The following is a 19737-nucleotide window of genomic DNA, read 5'->3' on the forward strand; positions in this document are numbered from 1 at the left end:
AAGGAGAGAGATACTTAAATAGCAGATTTTTAAACCCAAACCCTGGCTCAGCTATCGCTGGATAGAAAGGGAAATGTAAAATTTCCCTAAAGTTGGCAGTGCCCTGCGAGCGTTGTCCTGTCAGACTGGACAACACTCACGTTGTACCCAGATCGTCCCACATCTCTGATCCTGGTGATCCTGGAGACCACTGAGCCTGGATTCGTTCATATAGGACTTCTCCTGTCACATCAAACTTCTCCACGTCAGAGAATCAGTAGCAGGGTCAGAATCATAATAGAATTCTTCCCTCAAAACTGTTATAGGAGAGGAAACCCCAATTCCCTGACAGGAAACCAGGGCTTCATCTCACTCTGCACCTGTGCATGACCAGAATCTGAGCTCAGTGAGTCTTGTGCGCCCCCTGGTGGAGACTCGCGCCCCTGCAGGGAGGTTTCTGTCTGGGCTCAGCTGTCTTGCACAGTAATACAGGGTCGTGTCGCAGCTGTCAGACTGTTCATTTGCAGAGACACCGTGTTCTGGGTGTTCTCTCTGGAGATGGAGAATCGGCCATTCACCCAGCTCGCGTACTATGTGCTACCATCACCAGTATAAATTCATCCGATCCACTCCAGCCCCTTCCCTGTAGCCTGGCGGACCCAGCACATCCAGTAGCTGCTACTGATGGTGAATCCAGAGGCTTTGCAGACGAGTTTCAAAGATTCCCCAGGCGTGACCAGGCCTCCCCGGGACTCCACCAGATGCTCCTGACACTGGACACCTGCAAACTCAGACGTCGTGGTCAGGACACTGTAAGTCATACTCTCTGTGTCTCTCACTCACGTCCTCTCCCAGACTCAGTGCCCCGCGTTCTCCATCATTACCTTTGAGCACAGCGACCAGGAGAAGCCAGCGCAGCCCAGTCTCCATGGTGAGCGTCTGTGTTGAGTGCGATCACTGAGTGGACACCTGGGAGTCCATGGGCTGGAGCTCCTGTGCCAGAGCTGCAGGGTGAGGGCTGGGCAAGTTTTCATGGGCAGAGGGAGGCCCTATTTGCATGTGCTGCTGCTGTATAGGCAGCCATGGGGTCAGACGCCTCAGACAGGACAGTGCCCAGGGAAGTTATGAGTGTTCTTGGTGTGTAGGGTGATGGCTATGATAGGATTCAGATCATGTGAATATTTATTTTCTCATTGTTGTTTTAACAGTAGAAGGCAATGACTTCATTTCCTTTTAATATGTGTGTACCCTTAATATCCAGTGTTAGCAATATCATGTTATTCATTTTAAGTAACCATTGGTTCATTATTAACTATGCTAATGACATTGGAACAGTGACAGAGAGAGAACTGGTGAGGGAAATAGAAATGTAGAGATGGACAGTGAATTGACAATGGGAGATTTTTGTCTTTGGATTGATAGCTCAACAATACCAAATGCCTACAACTTCTAGGAGTTAGTCTTCCTAAATCCTAGAGCAAAAGACTGGGTCTGTGTTTCCTCCGTCAGTGGTAGGAGCTCATTCGCTTGTAGCATCAGGTACAGTTTCCCATGATGCTTTATCATCAAATGGTGGGAAGCCGTGTGGATGAACTGAAGCAGCAGTCATATGGGAACAGGGGTGTCTGTAGTGGGGACTTAGCTAATTGTGTCCTAATTCCTGCTGTCCACTTTTAAACTGATGAAAGAGTACAAGTGGATTCATTTAAGGTTAATTATTTTTGTTTTTCTTTTTTTTTTAATGTGGGTTCATACCATGTGATTTTTCTCATTTTATAAGGCTTTATTTAATTTTTTTTGATTCAGAATTATTCAGAGAAAGAAGGAGAGGTAGTGAGAAAGAGAGAGAAGTCCTCCATCCACTGGCTCTCTCTCTAGTCGGTAATGTGGTCGGAGCTGCATCGATCTGAATCTAGGAGGCAGGTGCCTCCTCTGGGTTTCCCATGGGATTACAGGAGCTGAAGATGTCAGTCATCTTCTACTGCCTACCCAGGCCACAGCAGAGAGCTGGATTGGAAGTGGAACAGCCAGGACTCCAACTGGCGTCCATATGGGATGCCAGCACTGAAGGCAGAGGCTTTACCCACTTCACCACAGCACTGGCCCTGATGATCTTAATTATATGTGGAATCCACAAAAGTGAATCACAGAGGCAGGAAGTACAATGCAAATACCCGAGTCTGGGAGTAGAGAAGAAAAGGGACCACGTTCCTGCAAGCACAGAGAATTTTTCTGTGACCAGAAAGGCACGTGGAGAGATCTACTGCACAGCACAGGGACAATAGTTATGAAGCTTTATTGTGTTCTTTCCAGTTCCTGCAGGAGTAGGCATTTGTCAGTCGATCACAAAGAATGGTGGTGTTGCTAGGGAAGGACTTGTGAGTTCATCTGACTCTAGAATTCCTGATGAAATAAATCCACATCAACACCTTTCCTTATACCTCACATACAGATTCAGGTACTTTTTGTCAATTTAACATTTATGAAATCTATTTTGAAGGGACAATTCTCTGTTGATTTGTCTTGCATCTGCCTGTGGTTTTATTCTAAGAAGAAAATTACGTGGTGTTGCAATCATTCCTGGTACTAATGCAGTCACGAGGGCTGTGAGTTCATTGGCACGTGAGAGGTTATCTGTCGAGTCCGGCTGGCACAACTGCCCCACCACTGCCCTCTCGAATTCCTCCCCTCCCATGTGTGAAGCTGAGTCATTTTAGGAGAGCCCCTGTCTTCACTCAGATCAAGTCCATGGAAACCTCTCTCTGTGCTGTTTACTTCACCCCCCAATCTCCCTGTGTCCAACTGGTTTCACAAGCTGTTTCTTCATGGACACACCAAGGCCCACCTGCCAACTCCTTGAAAACACAGCCATCAGAGACCCCAGTCCTGCTTGCCCAGACAGGACCACCCTCTTCTCACCATGGTGCAGTCCTGACATTTGTCACCCTGGGGACACAGCATCTTATACAACTGACAGCCCCTCAGCACCTGGTGGGAGACTCTGTCATGGTGTTTACACAAATGGAATATATTTCTATCAGTTATAATTTGAGTGAATTCTCTTGGTGGGGCAATTTCTTGTGACTCTAGATATCTGACAAATTAAATTTCACATTTCTTAGTGCTGTAGATATGAGGTGTTCTCACAGAACAATGGAATTCACTGTGTCAGATGGTGGATCGTGTCAATGAATTTTCTAGGCAAATGCATGAAAACTGTCCCCAGCTAAATAGAAACACTTTCTGTTTGTCAATCTTCTCTCAGAAAAGGCAGAGATATGTCAACTGTTTTAATTTAGTAGGAATTTTTGTGTCTCTGGATTTAGATGGGAGTCACTCAGAACACACATTGCTGCATGAGGTGAGTGACTGGCTGCAGTTTCTGTAAGAACTGTTCATGGCAGATCAATTGCAGTTTAGCAGAAAATATCCTGTAAAACACAGGGGATCGCTCCACTGGGCATTTCTGGCTGCAGGAACTTGGTTTGCCCTGGACGAGTATGAACTTGACAGAAGAGGAGTTATTTTCTCTTGGTAAGGATGAAGTACTGATGAGGACAGCCAGGGGGAGCCAGGGAGGGAGGAGCGGGGACTCTGGACAGATGGTCCAGGGCTGGCTCATCACGCAGCACTGATTGAGCTCACCAGGTGGTCAGCGTGTGGCAGCCCCTGGCAGCCAGATCCCAGGGATGGGGACTCTGGCCCCGGAGTCAGGGCCCTGGACTGTCCGCCTCTGCTCACCCTGAAACATCACGGTGTAGGGGATTCCACCACACTGGAGCAGAAACAGAACCTGTAAGTCCACACCACACACTTTCCAAACAGATTATTCCTTGAATACAAATGTCCACCTGTGCTTCCCATGAGTTCATGCAATGAGGTCATCTGAAATGATTCAGGAAACTGAGTGCAGAATTTCATGGTGTTGGGGAAACTTGAGTGCACCTGAAAATAATTCATCATGCTGTCATCTCACACCAGTATCCCAAAAAGAGTGAATAGGATGAAACTCTTAAAGGAAAGACCCGAGACTGTAAAGTGCTAGAGGAAAACACAGGACAAAAGCAAGTTCCCATTGGTTTGGGCAATGATAGTTTGATAATCTCCAAAGTACAGGCAACCAAGATACATAGACAAAGAATAATGGATCCAACTACAGATTCTGAGTAACAAAGAGAAAGATTGAAGAACAAGGATATGATCACCGATGGGGAGAAAGTATTTTCAGATCATAGCCGAGGGGGCCGACTTGTGGCATGCATCACTCAAGAGCATGGGTTCAGATTCTGCTTGCTCCACTTCAAATCCAGCTCCCTGCTGGGATCCAGACCTGGGAACTCTGTCAACGATGACTCAAGTGTGTGTCCCCTTCAAGCCATGTGGGAAACTGGAGAAAGTTCCAGGCTCTTGGCATTAGGCTTGCCCAACCTCACCTTTGCTGCCATATAGGAAGTGAACCAGTGGATGGAAGATTCTCTCTCCATCTGTTGGTCTCTTCCTCTCTTGCTATAACACTGACTTTCAAATAAAAGATAGGTTTTTTTAAACATTGAAAGATTAGTTATACATATGATTAGGAGCCTGTTTGCTAATGTTGAAAGATCTCAAGCAACTGAATCCCAAGGGAAGAAATCAGTTGTTTAAAAGCAGTGATGATAAGGTGGTGACAGGAGCAGCACTGGAGTGAGCCTGTGGGATTCCTGCCTCCCGTGTCAGGATGCTTAGTGCTGTGTCCTAGTTTGGTTCCAGTGTCAGATTCCCGCCTAAGCCCCTCTGGGAAGCCGTGGGTGATGTTCCAAGTACTCCCACGTGGAGCCCTGGACAGAATTCCAAGCACCAGGCTGTTGCCTCACCCAGCTGAAGCTTTTGTAGCCATCGGGGAAGTGACCCAGGAGTTAGAAGATCACTGTCAGTCTCAGTCTCTTTTTGTTTATGGAAAATATGTAAATACAAATTTTAAAATAAATGAAATAGTATCTTCAAATTTTCAAATTGCATATGTAAAGGCAAACATCATGCATTTCCATGTTAGAAGCACAGTGAGACATGCCATTCCTCCTGTTAGAATTAGTATTATCAGAGATATCAGACCTACAAGCCTCATGAAGGAGGAGAGAGAGAGATGTCAACCTTGGTCCAAGGCTGGAGCCAGGTAAATAGGAAAAAACATTATGGAAAAGCATGAAAAACTGGGAAATAGAATTATCACAAGATCTTCAAACGGCATTGCCTATTAGAAGGAATATGAAATCCCAGGGAGGGATCCACTGATCCGCAGTCACTGTGGCAAACACCTCTGCAGTTCCACGTTGAGTTAATGCAGGGTCATTCACAAGAGTTCACGCAATAATCCAGTGAAATTTTCATTGAATAAGGAAATCAACAATTGAGGAAATGGACAAAGTTGTATTTTAACAAGAAGTTTATATGGCAGTAAAGTGGAGGGAATTTTGCATTTTGGACAACTTGGATCATCCTGGAGAATAATGTCCAAGGATAATAGGTCAGGATAAGTATACTCTGCTCACCATCCTTACAAGAAGACAAATAATACGTGATGCTAGTTACGTGGGATCAAAAGGATGAACTCACAGAGGCAGGATACAATGGTGAAGACCAAAGTCTGAGTGAGGGCGGAACAGAGGAGAAGCTGGAGCAAGGTCAGAGTTTCAGTCTGACAGATCCACACTTTGAATGATCTGTATAGCATGGTGACAGCAGTTAAGAGAATATTGTGTCCACAGAATTCCAAGCAGGAGAAAAATGATACTATACCTGGAAACAAGTGGGATTGTGATGAGCATGTCAATAAGAATGACTTCACAATTCCATTAATACACATTCATTTTTTCAACAGATATCATTGTACCTCTTATGTCCATAATCAAATATTATTTATCAAACATTTATGAAAATCAAAAGAGAAAAATGTCCAAATATGAAGATTCAGATCTCTGAATACTGGTGTAGTGTTTGCCAATGTTTTATTGTGATGATAAATAAAGGCAGTGCACTCAAGGCTTGGTAGCTGGAACCCAGGAGCATGGAACTGCATCAGTGTTCCAAACTTGGAGATGGGGCCTCATAACAGATCCATCATCTACTGTCTTCCAGGTTTATTATTCATTACAAGTGTGGGAAATTTTGTAGTTTCAGTGCAGCAATTTGATATGAAGCCTGGGTGTCTCTACTACTCTAAAATTGATGAAAAACTACAATGGGTTATTGATGACATCAGCATAGCTACTGAGTGAAGAGCAGGGACTCTGGACACATGGTCTAAGACTGGCTCTTCCTGCAGCTGTGGTTGAGCCTCAGGACACTGGGCATCATACTGGATCCACAGACACAGCTCCCTGTGATGTGGACTCCAGCGCCAGAGTGCACAGCCTCTGTGTGTCCCACTTTCTGCTCTCCCTGATCCACAGCAGGTGCAGGGGGTCCGCAACATTGGAGCAGGACCAGATCATCTGGAAGTGCACACCCAACACTTTCCATTCAGTGATGACCTTGACTGCTGATGTCCAGTGCACTTCCCTCCTGAGTTCAGGCAGGGAGCCCCCCAGTAGTGTCCCAGGACCTAGAGGATGAGGAAGTCCCTGTAGGCTTCCCAGGTGCCTGCAGAAGCCCAGCCTGAGACACAGCTGAGCTGCAAGTACATTCCTGAGTGCTGTGACGTTCACACAGGGACCACAGACTGTTCATGTTAAAGGGAAATAGAAATCGAGCATAAAGTCTATCGAAAGTTTGTGTGGATCACCCACATGTAGCGTCAAAGGTTGGTTCAGTTCAGCACACTTGCTCCTTTTGACAGGCAAGAGATACTTAAATAGCTGATTTATAAAGACCAAGAACCCTGCCTCAGCTGTCCTGGTCGAAAGGGAAAACTAAAATTGTCCTAAAGTCGGCAGTGCCCTGAGAGCGTTGTCCTGACCCAGAGTGGACAACACTGACGTTGTACCCAGATAGATCCACATCTCTGATCCTGGAAACCACTGAACCTGAATTGGTTCATATAGGACTTCTCCTGTCACATCAAACTTCTCTATGTCAGGAATTCAGTAGCAGGGACAGAATCATAAAAGAAGAATTCTTCCCTCAAAACTGTTACAGGAGAGGAAACCCCATCCCTGCAGGAAACCAGGGCTTCATCTCCCTCTGTGCCTGTGCAGGACCAGAATCTGCGCTCAGTGAGTCTTGTGCGCTCCCTGGTGGAGCCGTGCGTCCCTGCAGGGAGGTGTCTGTCTGGGCTCAGCCTGAGGCCCCTTGCTGTGTCTCTGGCACAGAAATAGGTGGCCGTGTCTGAGGCTGTGAGACTGGTCATTTTCAGATCCACCGTGCTCGAGGTTTTGGAGATGGTGAATCGACCATTCACCAAGCTCGCGTAGTATGCGCTACCACCAGTATAAATGATTCCGATGTATTCCAGCCCCTCCCCTGGAGCCTGGCGGACCCAGATCATTGCATATCTACTGAGGGAGAATCCAGAGACTGTGCATGTGAGTGTCAGGGATCCCCAGGCAGGACTTGGCCTGCCCAGGATTCCTCCAGCTGTTCCTGACACTGGAACCTGCAAACACAGACATCCTGGTCAGGACACTGTCACTCACACTCTCTGTGTCTCTCACTCACGTCCTCTCCCACACTCAGTGCCCCACGTTCTCCATCATTACCTTTGAGCACAGCGACCAGGAGAAGCCAGCGCAGCCCAGTCTCCATGGTGAGCGTCTGTGTTGAGTGTGATCACTGAGTGGACACCTGGGAGTGCTGGGGCTGGAGCTCCTGTGCCAGAGCTGCAAGGTGAGGGCTGGGCTGGTTTTCCTGGGCAGAGGGAGGCCCTATTTTCATGTGCTGCCCCTAGATAGCAGGCATGGGGTCAGACGCCTCAGACAAGACTGTGCCCAGACTGATGAGAGTGTCCCTGGGCAGTCTGTCAGTGCACACTTATGGGATGAGTGATGAATTGTGTGCTCTCATTGCACACTGAACCCTGTCTTGGTCCTTTTATGTGAATGGACCTACAACATGTTTTCATGGGTTCCTGTAGGTCTTGGTACATTCAACATTACAGGAGAAATCATCAGTACAGTGTGGATGTGTCCCCAGCTCCAGTGTGGTAAGAGGAGTCCCCAGCACCTTGATCTGTGCCCCTCACCACAGGACTCAGCTCTGCCCCAGTCCACACTCAGCACTCACTGGGGCTTCCTGGTGAGGTCTGCAGAACTCCCTCCCAGCAGCAGAACAAGGAGCACTTTTGCTGGATTCCATTTTTGACAGAGAGATGCACAGGGGACCAGGTTCCATGCAGGTGCATCTGAGGGTGGTGTTCCATGTGCCAGTGTCTGCCTGTCTGCTCTTCACATTTCTTTGCTGGGCAATTTTGCTTCCATGGGCAATGCTGTTGAGCTGTGATAGATACAGAGGCAGCCCCACATGTTGAAAGTGTGCTTTGTGGTGAATGCGACTCAGCTGTGCCTCTCTCACTCCTCATCACACCTATGCCAAGAGCAAATATCACATCCCACGGTGCTGCCCACTGCCCCTGTGTCACCCAGCCCCGACCCACCTCCTCCCGTCACTTTAAGGCCTGAAACCCTTTGGGCTCCTTCACAACAGATTCATCCAGTTCAGCCCTGTGCAACATGCAGGTTTTGTGGCAGAAGTCGGTGGCCCTGAGTTTTCGGGTTCTGTGGGGCCCAAGTGAATGCGTTTTTCTTAGTTTTTAACTAAAATATCTGAAAATCTTAAAAGAATGAAACTGAGAGTAAAGCAGAGTAAGAAAATGATATTTTGCACAAATATGCAGTACATTAGTCTTAACGGTGTCATCACATTTCATGGAAATAATAAATTGAAAGTTGCACTGTTTAAGATGCGCACATCCCCCAGGGAAGTGCCAGGGTCTCATATGTAGCTGTGGGTCCCAGTACCAGATTCCTGCTCCTGCAGCCCCAGGACCCAGAAGATTATGGGAGGATTTTTGGGCGCTGTCACTCTAGTGGATGCATCTGATTGTTGAACTGAGACCAGGCTAGACTGGGTAGCAGACCTGGCCACAGCAACATTTGGGAAAGCACAGTGTCGGAACAACTCTGTTTCTCTTGTTCTCCTTTCTGATTCATGTGTGATAACTCAAATTTAAAACTTAAGTTATTGAAGGGTCTTTTTTTTTTTTGGACAGGCAGAGTTAGAGAGAGAGACAGAGAGAAAGGTCTTCCTTCCATTGGTTTATCCCCCAAATGGCCGCCTCTACTGGTGGGCCATGGCCGGCGCGCTGTGCCAATTCGAAGCCGGAAGCCAAGTGCTTCTTCCTGGTCTCCCATGAGGGTGCAGGGCCCAAGCACTTGGGCCATCGTCCACTGCCTTCCCGGGCCACAGCAGAGAGCTGGACTGGAAGAGGAGCAACATGGACAGAATCCGGTGCCATAACTGGGACTAGAACCCGGAGTGCCGGTGCAGCAGGCGGAGGATAGGCCTAGTGAGCTGCGGCGCCGGCCTGAAGGATCTTTCTAAGGGTTGTATTCCCTTCAATGCAGGCAGCAACCCTCATGGCCTTGTCCCCTCCCTAGAGCCCCTCTCAATGGGATCACTGGGTGGTGAGGTCCCCACATGCATGATGGGAGGCTCTGTGCCTCAAGTATGGAGGGTAAGTTCCACCTAACATGCAGCCTTCAGCTGCTCAGTTGGAGAGACCACACACGCACACCAAGCAGTGCTGGCTCTGCTCACAGCTCTGCAGGAACAGCATCCTCAGCCTCAATACCCCAGACCCTGCTCCTCTGTGTCCACTGAGTAAGAAAGTGATTCACCTGCAGGAGGAAACCATCATGACCCATGTCCTGGTGAAATCCTGTAGAAAATGTACGTGAGCACAGTCCACCCCAGACACTGTTCCAGCACTGATCCCCCAAGACACAGAAGTCTGCATCTTCAGGGGATGGCTCCACCCCCAAAGCTGAGGACTGGGGAGGAGAAGCATGACACATGGGGAAGTGACAGTCGGGGACAGGGTCCAGCAGCAGGAGGGAGAGGAACTGGTGGAGGTGTGGGCTCTGCTGTGCAGGAAGGTAATGACAGGGGGAAGGTCCACACTGCTAGGGCCCCAGTGCCTGCAGGAGAGCACTGAGTCAGGAGGTCTGATCAGGTCTCCTTGCCCCCTTGCATCCTCCACACTGACCACCACTGAGTAAAACTAGCACAGGTGCCTGGGAGACGTGGAATGACATCGTCTCTGGGGAGTGCATCCAGTGAGGACTCCATGCCATGAGTGGATTCAATGTCAGGGCCTCATGGAGGAAGCTGAGGTCTCCAGTGCACATATCAGGGCCACACAGAATGCTGGGAGCAGCCTGTGGGGGTGGGTGTGGTTTGTCCTCACAGCTTCAGTGCTGAGCATGGCCCCAACGTGATAGCACTGGCAGGGGATGCACGGTCTGGATGTTTACAGAAATAGATTGTTCACTTCTGGGGAATCTGCTATGGAGGAGATCACAGTAGATCTCCTGGGTCCACAGCTTCTGCACAGAGCACAGTGCTGCTAGAGTCAGCCCTGGTCTCGTCTGACATCCTGTGTGGGGATGGGGTCCCTCCCATCCGTGTTCACAATATTAGGATGCCTGTTGGCACAACATTCTCACTGTCTGATCCTGGACTTCCAGCCTCTACAGCTGTGAGCTCAAGAAACCTTTTTGCTCCATACACCCCCCTATGGGGTACTGCATGATGGATGGTTTTGCCCTGATGGCTAGTGATCCGGAACATTTTTTCATGTGTCTGTTGGCCATTTGGACTTCCTCTTTTGAAAAATGTCTGAGTTATTGGCCCATCTCTTAACTCAGTTGTTTTTGTTGTTTGGGATTTCTTAATCTCTTTGTAGATTCTGGTTATTAATCCCTATCAGTGGCATAGCTTCAAATATTTTGCACATTCTCTCAGATACCTCTCAATTACCTGGGTGTTTCTTTTGCCATACAGAGACTTCTCAATTTGATGTAATCCCATTTATTAATTTTGTCTTTGACTGCCTATGTCTCAGGTCTTTTCCAAAAATTCTATTCCTGTGCCAGTGTCTTGCAGGGTTTCCTAAATGTTCTCTAATAACTGGATGGTGTATGGTCATAGATTAAATCTTTAATCTATCTTTCGTGGATTTTCATGTAAGGTGTAACATAGGGCTCTTGCTTCTTACTTCCATAATATATAATAATTTAAAAAGTGAAATGGAATCTGAAGATTACCTGTAAATTGGAATGATGTAGTCATGGATTTGAGGGAATGACCTTGTTAAAATAGCCAAGCTACAATGTGATTCACAGATTCAATGCATTTCCTGTGAAACAGCCTGAGATTCTTCACAGGACCAGGAAGCAACTTCAAGAATTATCATGAAAAAACAGGGTTCATGATGGCTGAATGGTCTTGAGGAAAAATAGCAAAGCAGGAGGCGTCATCACATCTGAGCTGAAATCAAGCCTGGTGCTGGGATAACATAGACACCCAGAGCCCTGGGACAGAACAGAAACCTAGAAATAAGGAACACGTTCTGAGAATGTGAGTTCTGAGAATGCACGGTGACAAAAGCACAGGATGGGGATGGGTTTCCTGTCATTACCTGGGGTTGGGGACACTTGAATGCACCTGAAAATAATTCAGTTATGTGGTCATCTCACACCAGATGTAGAACAGAGTGAACGTGAGGAATGCCTTACAGGCAAGACCTGAGACAGTACAGTTCTAGAAGAAAACACTGGACAAAAGCAAGCTGACGTTGGTTTGGGCAATGGTATTTTGATAATCTCCAATGTACAGGCAACCAAGCAAAAATAGGCAAAAAATAATGGACCCAACTACAGAGCTCCTGTGTAACAAAGAGAGTAATAGAAGAACCAAAGACAACCACAGATGGGGAGAAAGCATTTTCAGATCACACATGGGTTGTCCAACATTTGGCCCCACAGGTTAAGCTGCCATCCCTATGCAGCATCACTCAGCAGCATGGGTTCAGACCCTGATTGCTGCACTTCAAATCCAGCTCCCTGCTCATGGACCAGGGAACTCTGTCAACGATGACTCAAGTGTGTGTCCCCTTCAAGCCTCGTGGGAAACTGGAGGAAGTTCCAGGCTCCTGGCTACAGTCTTGCCCTTCCCCAGCCTTTGCAGCCATTCAGGAAGGAAACCAGTGGATGGAAGCTTCTCTCTCCCTCTGTTGGTCTCTTCCTCTCTTGCCATAACACTGCCTTTCAAATCAAATAGATAGATTTTTAAAATAAATGAAAGATAACTATATATATGGTTAGGAGCCTAGATCCAAATGTTGAATGAACTCATGGAACTGAATCACAGGGGAAGCAATCAATTGTTCAAATGCAGTGACTGACAACGTGGGTGACAGGAGCAGCATTGAAGTTAGCCTGTGGGATTCCTGCCTCCCACATCAGGATGCTTAGGTTTATGTCCCAGTTTAGGTCGCAATTTCAGATTCCTGCCAATGTGCACTCTGGGAGGCAGTACGAGAAGTCTGAGTTAATCCCATGTGTGAGACCTGGACTGAATTCCATGCACCTGGCTATGGTCTTACCAAATGCCAGCTTTTATGGGCATCTGGGAAGTGCTCCAGGATTCAGTAGATCACTGTTGTCAGTCTCTGTCTCTTTTTCTTTTTGGACAAATGCAAGTTTTAAAAGAGGTAACAGTATATCTGTAATTTTTTAAAGAAAATATGTAAAGGCAAACATACAAGAATGCTTTAAATCTGGGATCATCATGCACGTACATGTTGGAGAAACAATGAGATATCCCATCCCTTCGTTAGACTGAGTATCACCAGACATACCAGAGCTGACACATGTTGTGCAGGAAGAGAGAGAAGATAACCTGGTAAAGGCTGGAGTCAGGTAAATTAGGAAAGCTTTCATGGAAAACATCAGAAGCTGAGAAATAGAATTATCACAGGATCCTCCAACACCATTCCTGGTAGAAGGAATATGAAATGCCAGGGAGGAGACCACGGGATGTGCAGTCACTGTGGCAAACAGCTCTGCAGTCCCATGTTCAATTAAAGCAGCGTAATTCTCAAGAGGTCACACATATAATCCAGTGAAATTAGCATTGAAGAAGGAATGGATAATGGGACAAATGGACAGAGTTATATTTTAACAGGAAGTTTATATGGCAGTAAAGAGGAAGAAATTCTGGTATCTTGGATAACATGGATGATCCTGGAGAATAATATCCAAGGATAATATGTCAGGGTAAGTACACTCTGCTAAAATATCCAGGACAAGAAGCCAAATAATATGTGATGCTACGTACATGGGATAAAAAGGATGAACTAACAAGCCAGAAATTCAATGGTGAAGACCAACGTCTGTGCTTGGGACGAACAGAGGAGACGATGGAGCAAGGTCAGAGTTTCAATCCCACAGGATCCACATGTTGAGGGATCTACTGTGCAGCATGGTGACAGCAGTGAAGGGAATACAGTGTCTGCAGAATTCCAAGACATTAGACAAAAGATATTCTACCATGAAAAATGTGGGTTTTGTGATAAACATGTCAATAAGTCTGACTTCATTATTCCATTCAGTATACATTCATTTATTCAACACATATCGTTGTACTTCATATTTTATATTAAATATTATTATTAAACATTAATGACAATGAAATGGGCAAAATGGGAAATCATGAAGATTCAGATCTCTGAATACTGGTGTTGTGTTTGCCAATGTTTTATGGAGATGATAAATGAAGGCAGTGCACTCAAGGCTTGGCAGCTGAAACCCAGGAGAATGGAACTGCATTAGTGTTCCCACCTTGGTGATGGGGCCTCCTAACACATCCATCATCTACTCTCTTTCAGGGTGCATTGTCAGTACAAGTATTGGAAATGTGTAAATGGGCTCCAACCAGCACTGTGATATGCAGCATGGATGTCTCCCTCTCTAAATAAATGAAAGACTAAAGTGGAGCGATAACTCCAGTCAGCATGACATGGAGTGAAGAGCAGGGACTCTGGACAAATGGTCTAAGACTGGCTCTTCCTGCAGCTGTGATCCAGCCTCAGGACACTGGGCATCATGATGGAACCACAGACACAGCTCCACGTGATGTGGACTCCAGCCCCAGAGTGCACAGCCACTGTGTGTCCCACTTTCTGCTCTCCCTGAACCACAACAGGTGCAGGGGGTCCCACGACACTGGAGTAGAACCAGATCAGTTGGAAGTGCACACCAAACACTTTCCATTCAGTTATGACCTTGACTGCTGATGTCCAGGGCATTTCCCGTCGGAGTTCTGGCAGTAAGCCCCCCAGTAGTGTCCCAGGACCTAGAGGATGAGGAAGTCCCTGTAGGCTTCCCAGGTGCCTGCAGAAGCTCTGCCTGAGACACACCTGAGCTGCAGTACATCCCTGAGTGCTGTGACGTTTACACAGGGACCACAGACTGTTCCAGGATTAAAGGGAAATGCAGGTCAGGTTAAAGTCTGCAGAAAGTGAGTGTGGATCACACACACGTAAAGTCAAAGGTTGGTTCAGTGCACACTTGCTGGTTGTGGCAGGAGAGGGATGAGTGGAATAGTTGCTGTTTAACAGATCAACGGCCCTGTCTCGGCTGTCCCTGGTTATGAGGGAAACCTGAAACTGTCCAAAGCTTTCAGTGCCCTGAGGGTGCTGTCCTGAGCCAGGTTGGAAGAGACTCAATAGTGTCCTCAATATTCCCACATCTCTGACCCTGGTGAGCACAGTCGCTGTCCATGAACCAAATTGTTCATTTAGGACTTCTTCTTTTTACATCAGACTTTCTTCCCGTCATTGAAGTTGGGAGGGACAGAATCATATAAGTAGAATTCTTCCCTCAAAACTGTTACAGGAGAGGAAATCCCCGTTCCCTGACTTAAACCAGGGCTTCATCTCCCTCTGCGCCTGTGCAGGACCAGAGTCTGGGTTCAGTGCATCTCGTGCGCCCCCTGGTGGAGGCGCGCGCCCCTGCAGGGAGGTTTGTGTGGGCTCACTGTGAGGGCCCCTCACTGTGTCTCTGGCACAGAAATAGGTGGCCGTGTCCGAGGCTGTCAGACTGGTCATTTTCAGATCCACCGTGCTCGAGGTTTTGGAGATGGTGAATCGGCCTTTCGCCCAGCTCTTGTGGTATGCGCTACCACCATAACTAATGTATCCGATGTATTCCAGCCCCTTCCCTGGAGCCTGGCGGACCCAGCCCATTCTGTAGCTACTGATGGAGAATCCAGAGGCTGTGCAGGTGAGTGTCAGGATTCCTCCAGGCGTGACTAGGCTTCCCCCGGACTCCTTCAGCTGCTCCTGACACTGGACACCTGCAAACACAGACGTCCTGGTCAGCACACTGTCACTGACACTCTCTGTGTTTCTCACTCACGTCCTCTCCAGACTCAGTGCCCCGCATTCCCCATCATTACCTTTGAGCACAGCGACCAGGACAAGCCAGCGCAGCCCAGTCTCCATGGTGAGCGTCTGTGTTGAGTGCGATCACTGAGTGGACACCTGGGAGTCCTGGGGCTGGAGCTCCTGTGCCAGAGCTGCAGGGTGAGGGCTGGGCTGGTTTTCCTGGGCAGAGGGAGGCCCTATCTGCATGTGCTGCCCCTATATAGCAGCCCTGGCGTCAGATGCCTCAGACAGGATAGGGCCTGGGGCAGAATTAGGTGACTTGGGTGTGTAGGGTGATGACTATAATATGATTCAGATCATATGAATTTTTATGTTATCATAATTTCAAAAAGTTGAAGGCAATGACCTTGTTTCATTTTAATATGTGTTTACCCTCATATCCAGTGTTAGCAATATCATGTCCCTCATTTATTTAAGTAACCACTAGTTCCTTTCCTTATCATCTATATGAGAGACATTGGGACAGTGATAGAGAGAGAAGGGGTGAGAGATACAGAAATGTAGAGATGGACAGAAAAGGTGACAATGGGAGATTTCTGCCTTTGGGTTGACAGCCCCAGACATCCCAAATGCCTATGACATCTAGGAGTTAGTCTTTCTGAACCCTGAAGCAAGAAACTATGTCTGTTATTCCAACGTCAGTGGTAGGGACTCATTTTCTTGTAGTGTCATCTACAGTTCCCCATGATGCATTATGAGGAAAAAGTGTGGGAAGCTGTGAGGCTGGGCTCAGTCAGTTCTCTGACTGGAACTCCGGTGTCCCTAGTGGGGACTTAGCCAATTTTCTCCTAATGCCTGTCACCCACTTTTAAACAGATGAAGGACTGCAAGTGGATTTTTTAAGGTTAACTATGTTTTGTTTCCTTATTCATCCATTGCCTTAAAGTTTAAAAACTGTTTAAACTGTTTAAAACTGTTCCTGAACACAGAACACTGTACATGGTAGTGGGGTATAGAGTGCTATTGGAATGTGCATGGTAGAAATGGGCACAGATCAACTCAGTGTCATGCACATTTCCACCTCCTTTCAATCACTCTTAGTTTGGCAGCCTGGACACATTAGTTCTAGTTATTTGTGGAACCTGTCGTGTGTTGTGGTGAACTGAGTCAGCCCACTGTGGTGTGGGCAGAATTATTCCTTCCTGTGAGTGGTGCTTTGTGTCCTGGTATCAGCCGTCCCCTGTTCCCCCCTCTTCCCTGTGTCTAGTAATCATGACTCTGAGTTCAGGTCAAGCACTGGGTAGAAGTCACTGTGTCACAATTTACCCACAGTCCTGTGTCAGGTTGCAGCTTTGTTCACAATACTTCAGTCTCAAACAAAGCAAGTGCGCATAAAACAGTGAATGCATTATTTCCCATTTGGACATGGAATATTATTCAGTATTAAGAAGGAGGTTGTTCTGTCATTAGGAAATGTGGGTCTCCCTGGAGCATACAAACTAAAAGAAATAATGCAAATACATGTGGACACATAGTAAGTGACATTAGTTATATATGCAGTCCACAAGTTGAACTCACAGAGGTAGGAAGTGCAATGGTGATCACTGTCAACCATGTTTGTCCCCTTCCAGCCCTGTGGGAAACTAGAGGAAGTTCCAGGCTCCTGACTTTAGGCTCAGCCATCCCCAGCCTTTGGCAGCCATTCAGGAAGTGAACAAATGGAAGGAATTCTCCCTCCATCTGTTGGTCTCTTCCTCTCTTGCTATAACACGGTCTTAAAAATAAAATAAATAGATACTTAAAATACATTGAAGATTAATTATACATATGATTAGGAGCCTGTTTGCTAATGTTGAATGATCACAGACAACTGAATCCCAAGGGAAGAAATCAATTGTGTACATGCAGTGATGATAAGGTGGTGACAGGAGCAGCACTGGAGTGAGCCTGTGGGATTCCTGCCTCCCGTGTCAGGATGCTTAGTGCTGTGTCCTAGTTTGGTTCCAGTTTAAGATTCCTGCTAAGCACACCCTGGGAGGCCATAGGTGAGGTTCCAAGTAGTCCCATGTGGACACATGGACAGAATTCCAAGCACCAGGCTGTTGCCTCATCCAGCTGAAGCTTTTGTAGCCATCGGGGAAGTGACACAGGAATTAGAAAATCACTGTCAGTCTCACTCTCTGTGGTTTTGGACAAATACATAAAGACAAGTTCTCAAATAAAATGATAAATTTTAAAATTTATATCATTTCTATAAATTATTAAAAGAAGATATATAGACAGACATATAAAATGCTATCAATTTGGGACCATCATGTATGTCCATGTTAGAAGCACAACGAGACATCCCATCGCTCCTGATAGAATGGCTATTACCAGACATACCAGAGCTGAGATGTTTTATGGAGGTAGAGAGAGATGATAACCCTGGTACAAGTCTGTGTCAGGTTAATTAGTAAAACCGTTATGGAAAAGCATCAAAAACTAGAAATAGAATTATTACATGATGTTCAAGCACCATTGCATGGTACAATGAATATGAAATCCCAGGGAGGTGTCCACGGGATCTGCCGTCACTGTGGCAAACACCTCTGCAGTTCCTTGTTCATTTAAAAGAGTTCACACATATGATCCAGTGACATCTCATGGAAGCAAGAATGGAAAATGAAAGAAATGGATAAAGTTACATTTTAATAGGAAGTTTATAAGCAGTAGAGTAAGAGATTCTGTAATTTTGGACAACTTGGAAGACCCTGGAGAATAATGTGCCTAGGATAATATGTCAGTAAAAGTACACTCTGCTAACCATCCAGGCCAGGAAGACACATAATATGTGATGCTACCTACGTGGGAAAAAAAGCTGAAGGCACAGTGGCAGGAAGTACAATGGTGAAGATCAAAGTCTGAGCGAGGGAGGAACAGAGGTGATGGTGGAGTAAGGTCAGAGTTTCAGTCCTACAGGATCCACACACTGAGGGATCTACTGCACAGCATGGTGAAAGAGGTTAAGAGAATATTGTGAGTGGAAAATCCTAAAAGTAGGAGACAGCTGAACTCCACCAAAAACATGTCTTGAGGTATGAACGTGTCATCCAGTCTGACTTCATAATTCCACTCAATATGCATTCATTTTGTCCACACATATTATTGTACCTCATAGAGCTATACTCAATTCTTATTTATAAAACATTTATGAATATGAAATGGCAACAATTGCCCATCATGAAGATTCAGATCTCTGAATACTGGTGTTGTGTTTGCCAAAGTTTTATGGAGATGATAAATGAAGGCAGTTGACTCAGGCTTGGCAGCTGGAACCCTGGAGCTTGGAACTGCATCAGTGTTCCCACTTGGTGATGGGGCCTCATAACAGATCCATCATCTACTATCTTCCAGGGTGCATTGTCAGTTACAAGTGTGGGAAATGTGTAAATGGGCTCTGTCCAGGAGTCTGATATGCAGCCTGGGTGTCTCCCATCTAAAACTGATCTAAGACTCCAAATGGATTGATGACGCCAGTCAGCATAGACATGGAGTGAAGAGCAGGGACTCTGGACACATGGTCTCTGGGACTGGCTCTTCCTGCAGCTGTGGTTCAGCCTCAGGATACTGGTCATCATGCTGGAGCCACAGCCACAGCTCCCCGTGATGTGGACTCCAGCCCCAGAGTGCACAGCCACTGTGTGTCCCACTTTCTGCTCTCCCTGAACCACAGCAGGTGCAGGGGGTCCCACGACAATGGAGCAGAACCAGATCAACTGGACGTGCACACCCAACACTTTCCATTCAGTGATGACCTTGACTGCTGATGTCCAGGGCATTTCCCTCCTGAGTTCAGGCAGGGAGCCCCCCAGGAGGGTCCCAAGACCTAGAGGATGAGGAAGTCCCTGTAGGCTTCCCAGGTGCCTGCAGGAGCTTAGCCTGAGACACAGCTGAGCTGCAGTACATTCCTGAGTGCTGTGACATTCACACAGGAACCACAGACTGTTCCAAGATTAAAGGGAAATAGAAATCGAGCATAAAGTCTATCGAAAGTTTGTGTGGATCACCCACATGTGAAGTCAAAGGTTGGTTCAGTTCAGCACACTTGCTCCTTTTGACAGGCTAGAGATACTTAAATAGCTGATTTATAAAGACCAAGAACCCTGCCTCAGCTGTCCTGGTCGAAAGGGAAAACTAAAATTGTCCTAAAGTCGGCAGTGCCCTGAGAGCGTTGTCCTGACTCAGAGTGGAATACACTCACGTTGTACCCAGATAGACCCACATCTCTGATCCTGGAGACCACTGAACCTGAATTGGTTCATATAGGACTTCTCCTGTCAATTCATACTTCTCTATGTCAGGAATTCAGTAGCAGGGACAGAATCATAAAAGAAGAATTCTTCCCTCAAAACTGT

The 19737-nt window shown here is 46.7% G+C and overlaps 1 pseudogene and 1 gene segment (V, D, J or C); both read right to left on the reverse strand.

The window, feature by feature from the left end:
- Positions 1–19737, reverse strand: part of LOC149120180 (Ig heavy chain V-A1 region BS-5-like) — a 480385-nt gene that overhangs the window by 423343 nt on the left and 37305 nt on the right.
- On the reverse strand, positions 597–15517 carry LOC103346896 (immunoglobulin heavy variable 3-23 pseudogene; annotated as a pseudogene).

Source organism: Oryctolagus cuniculus, chromosome 20, assembly GCF_051225735.1.
Source record: "Oryctolagus cuniculus isolate XC-2025 breed Fujian yellow rabbit chromosome 20, ASM5122573v1, whole genome shotgun sequence".
Classification (NCBI taxonomy): Eukaryota; Metazoa; Chordata; class Mammalia; order Lagomorpha; family Leporidae; genus Oryctolagus; species Oryctolagus cuniculus.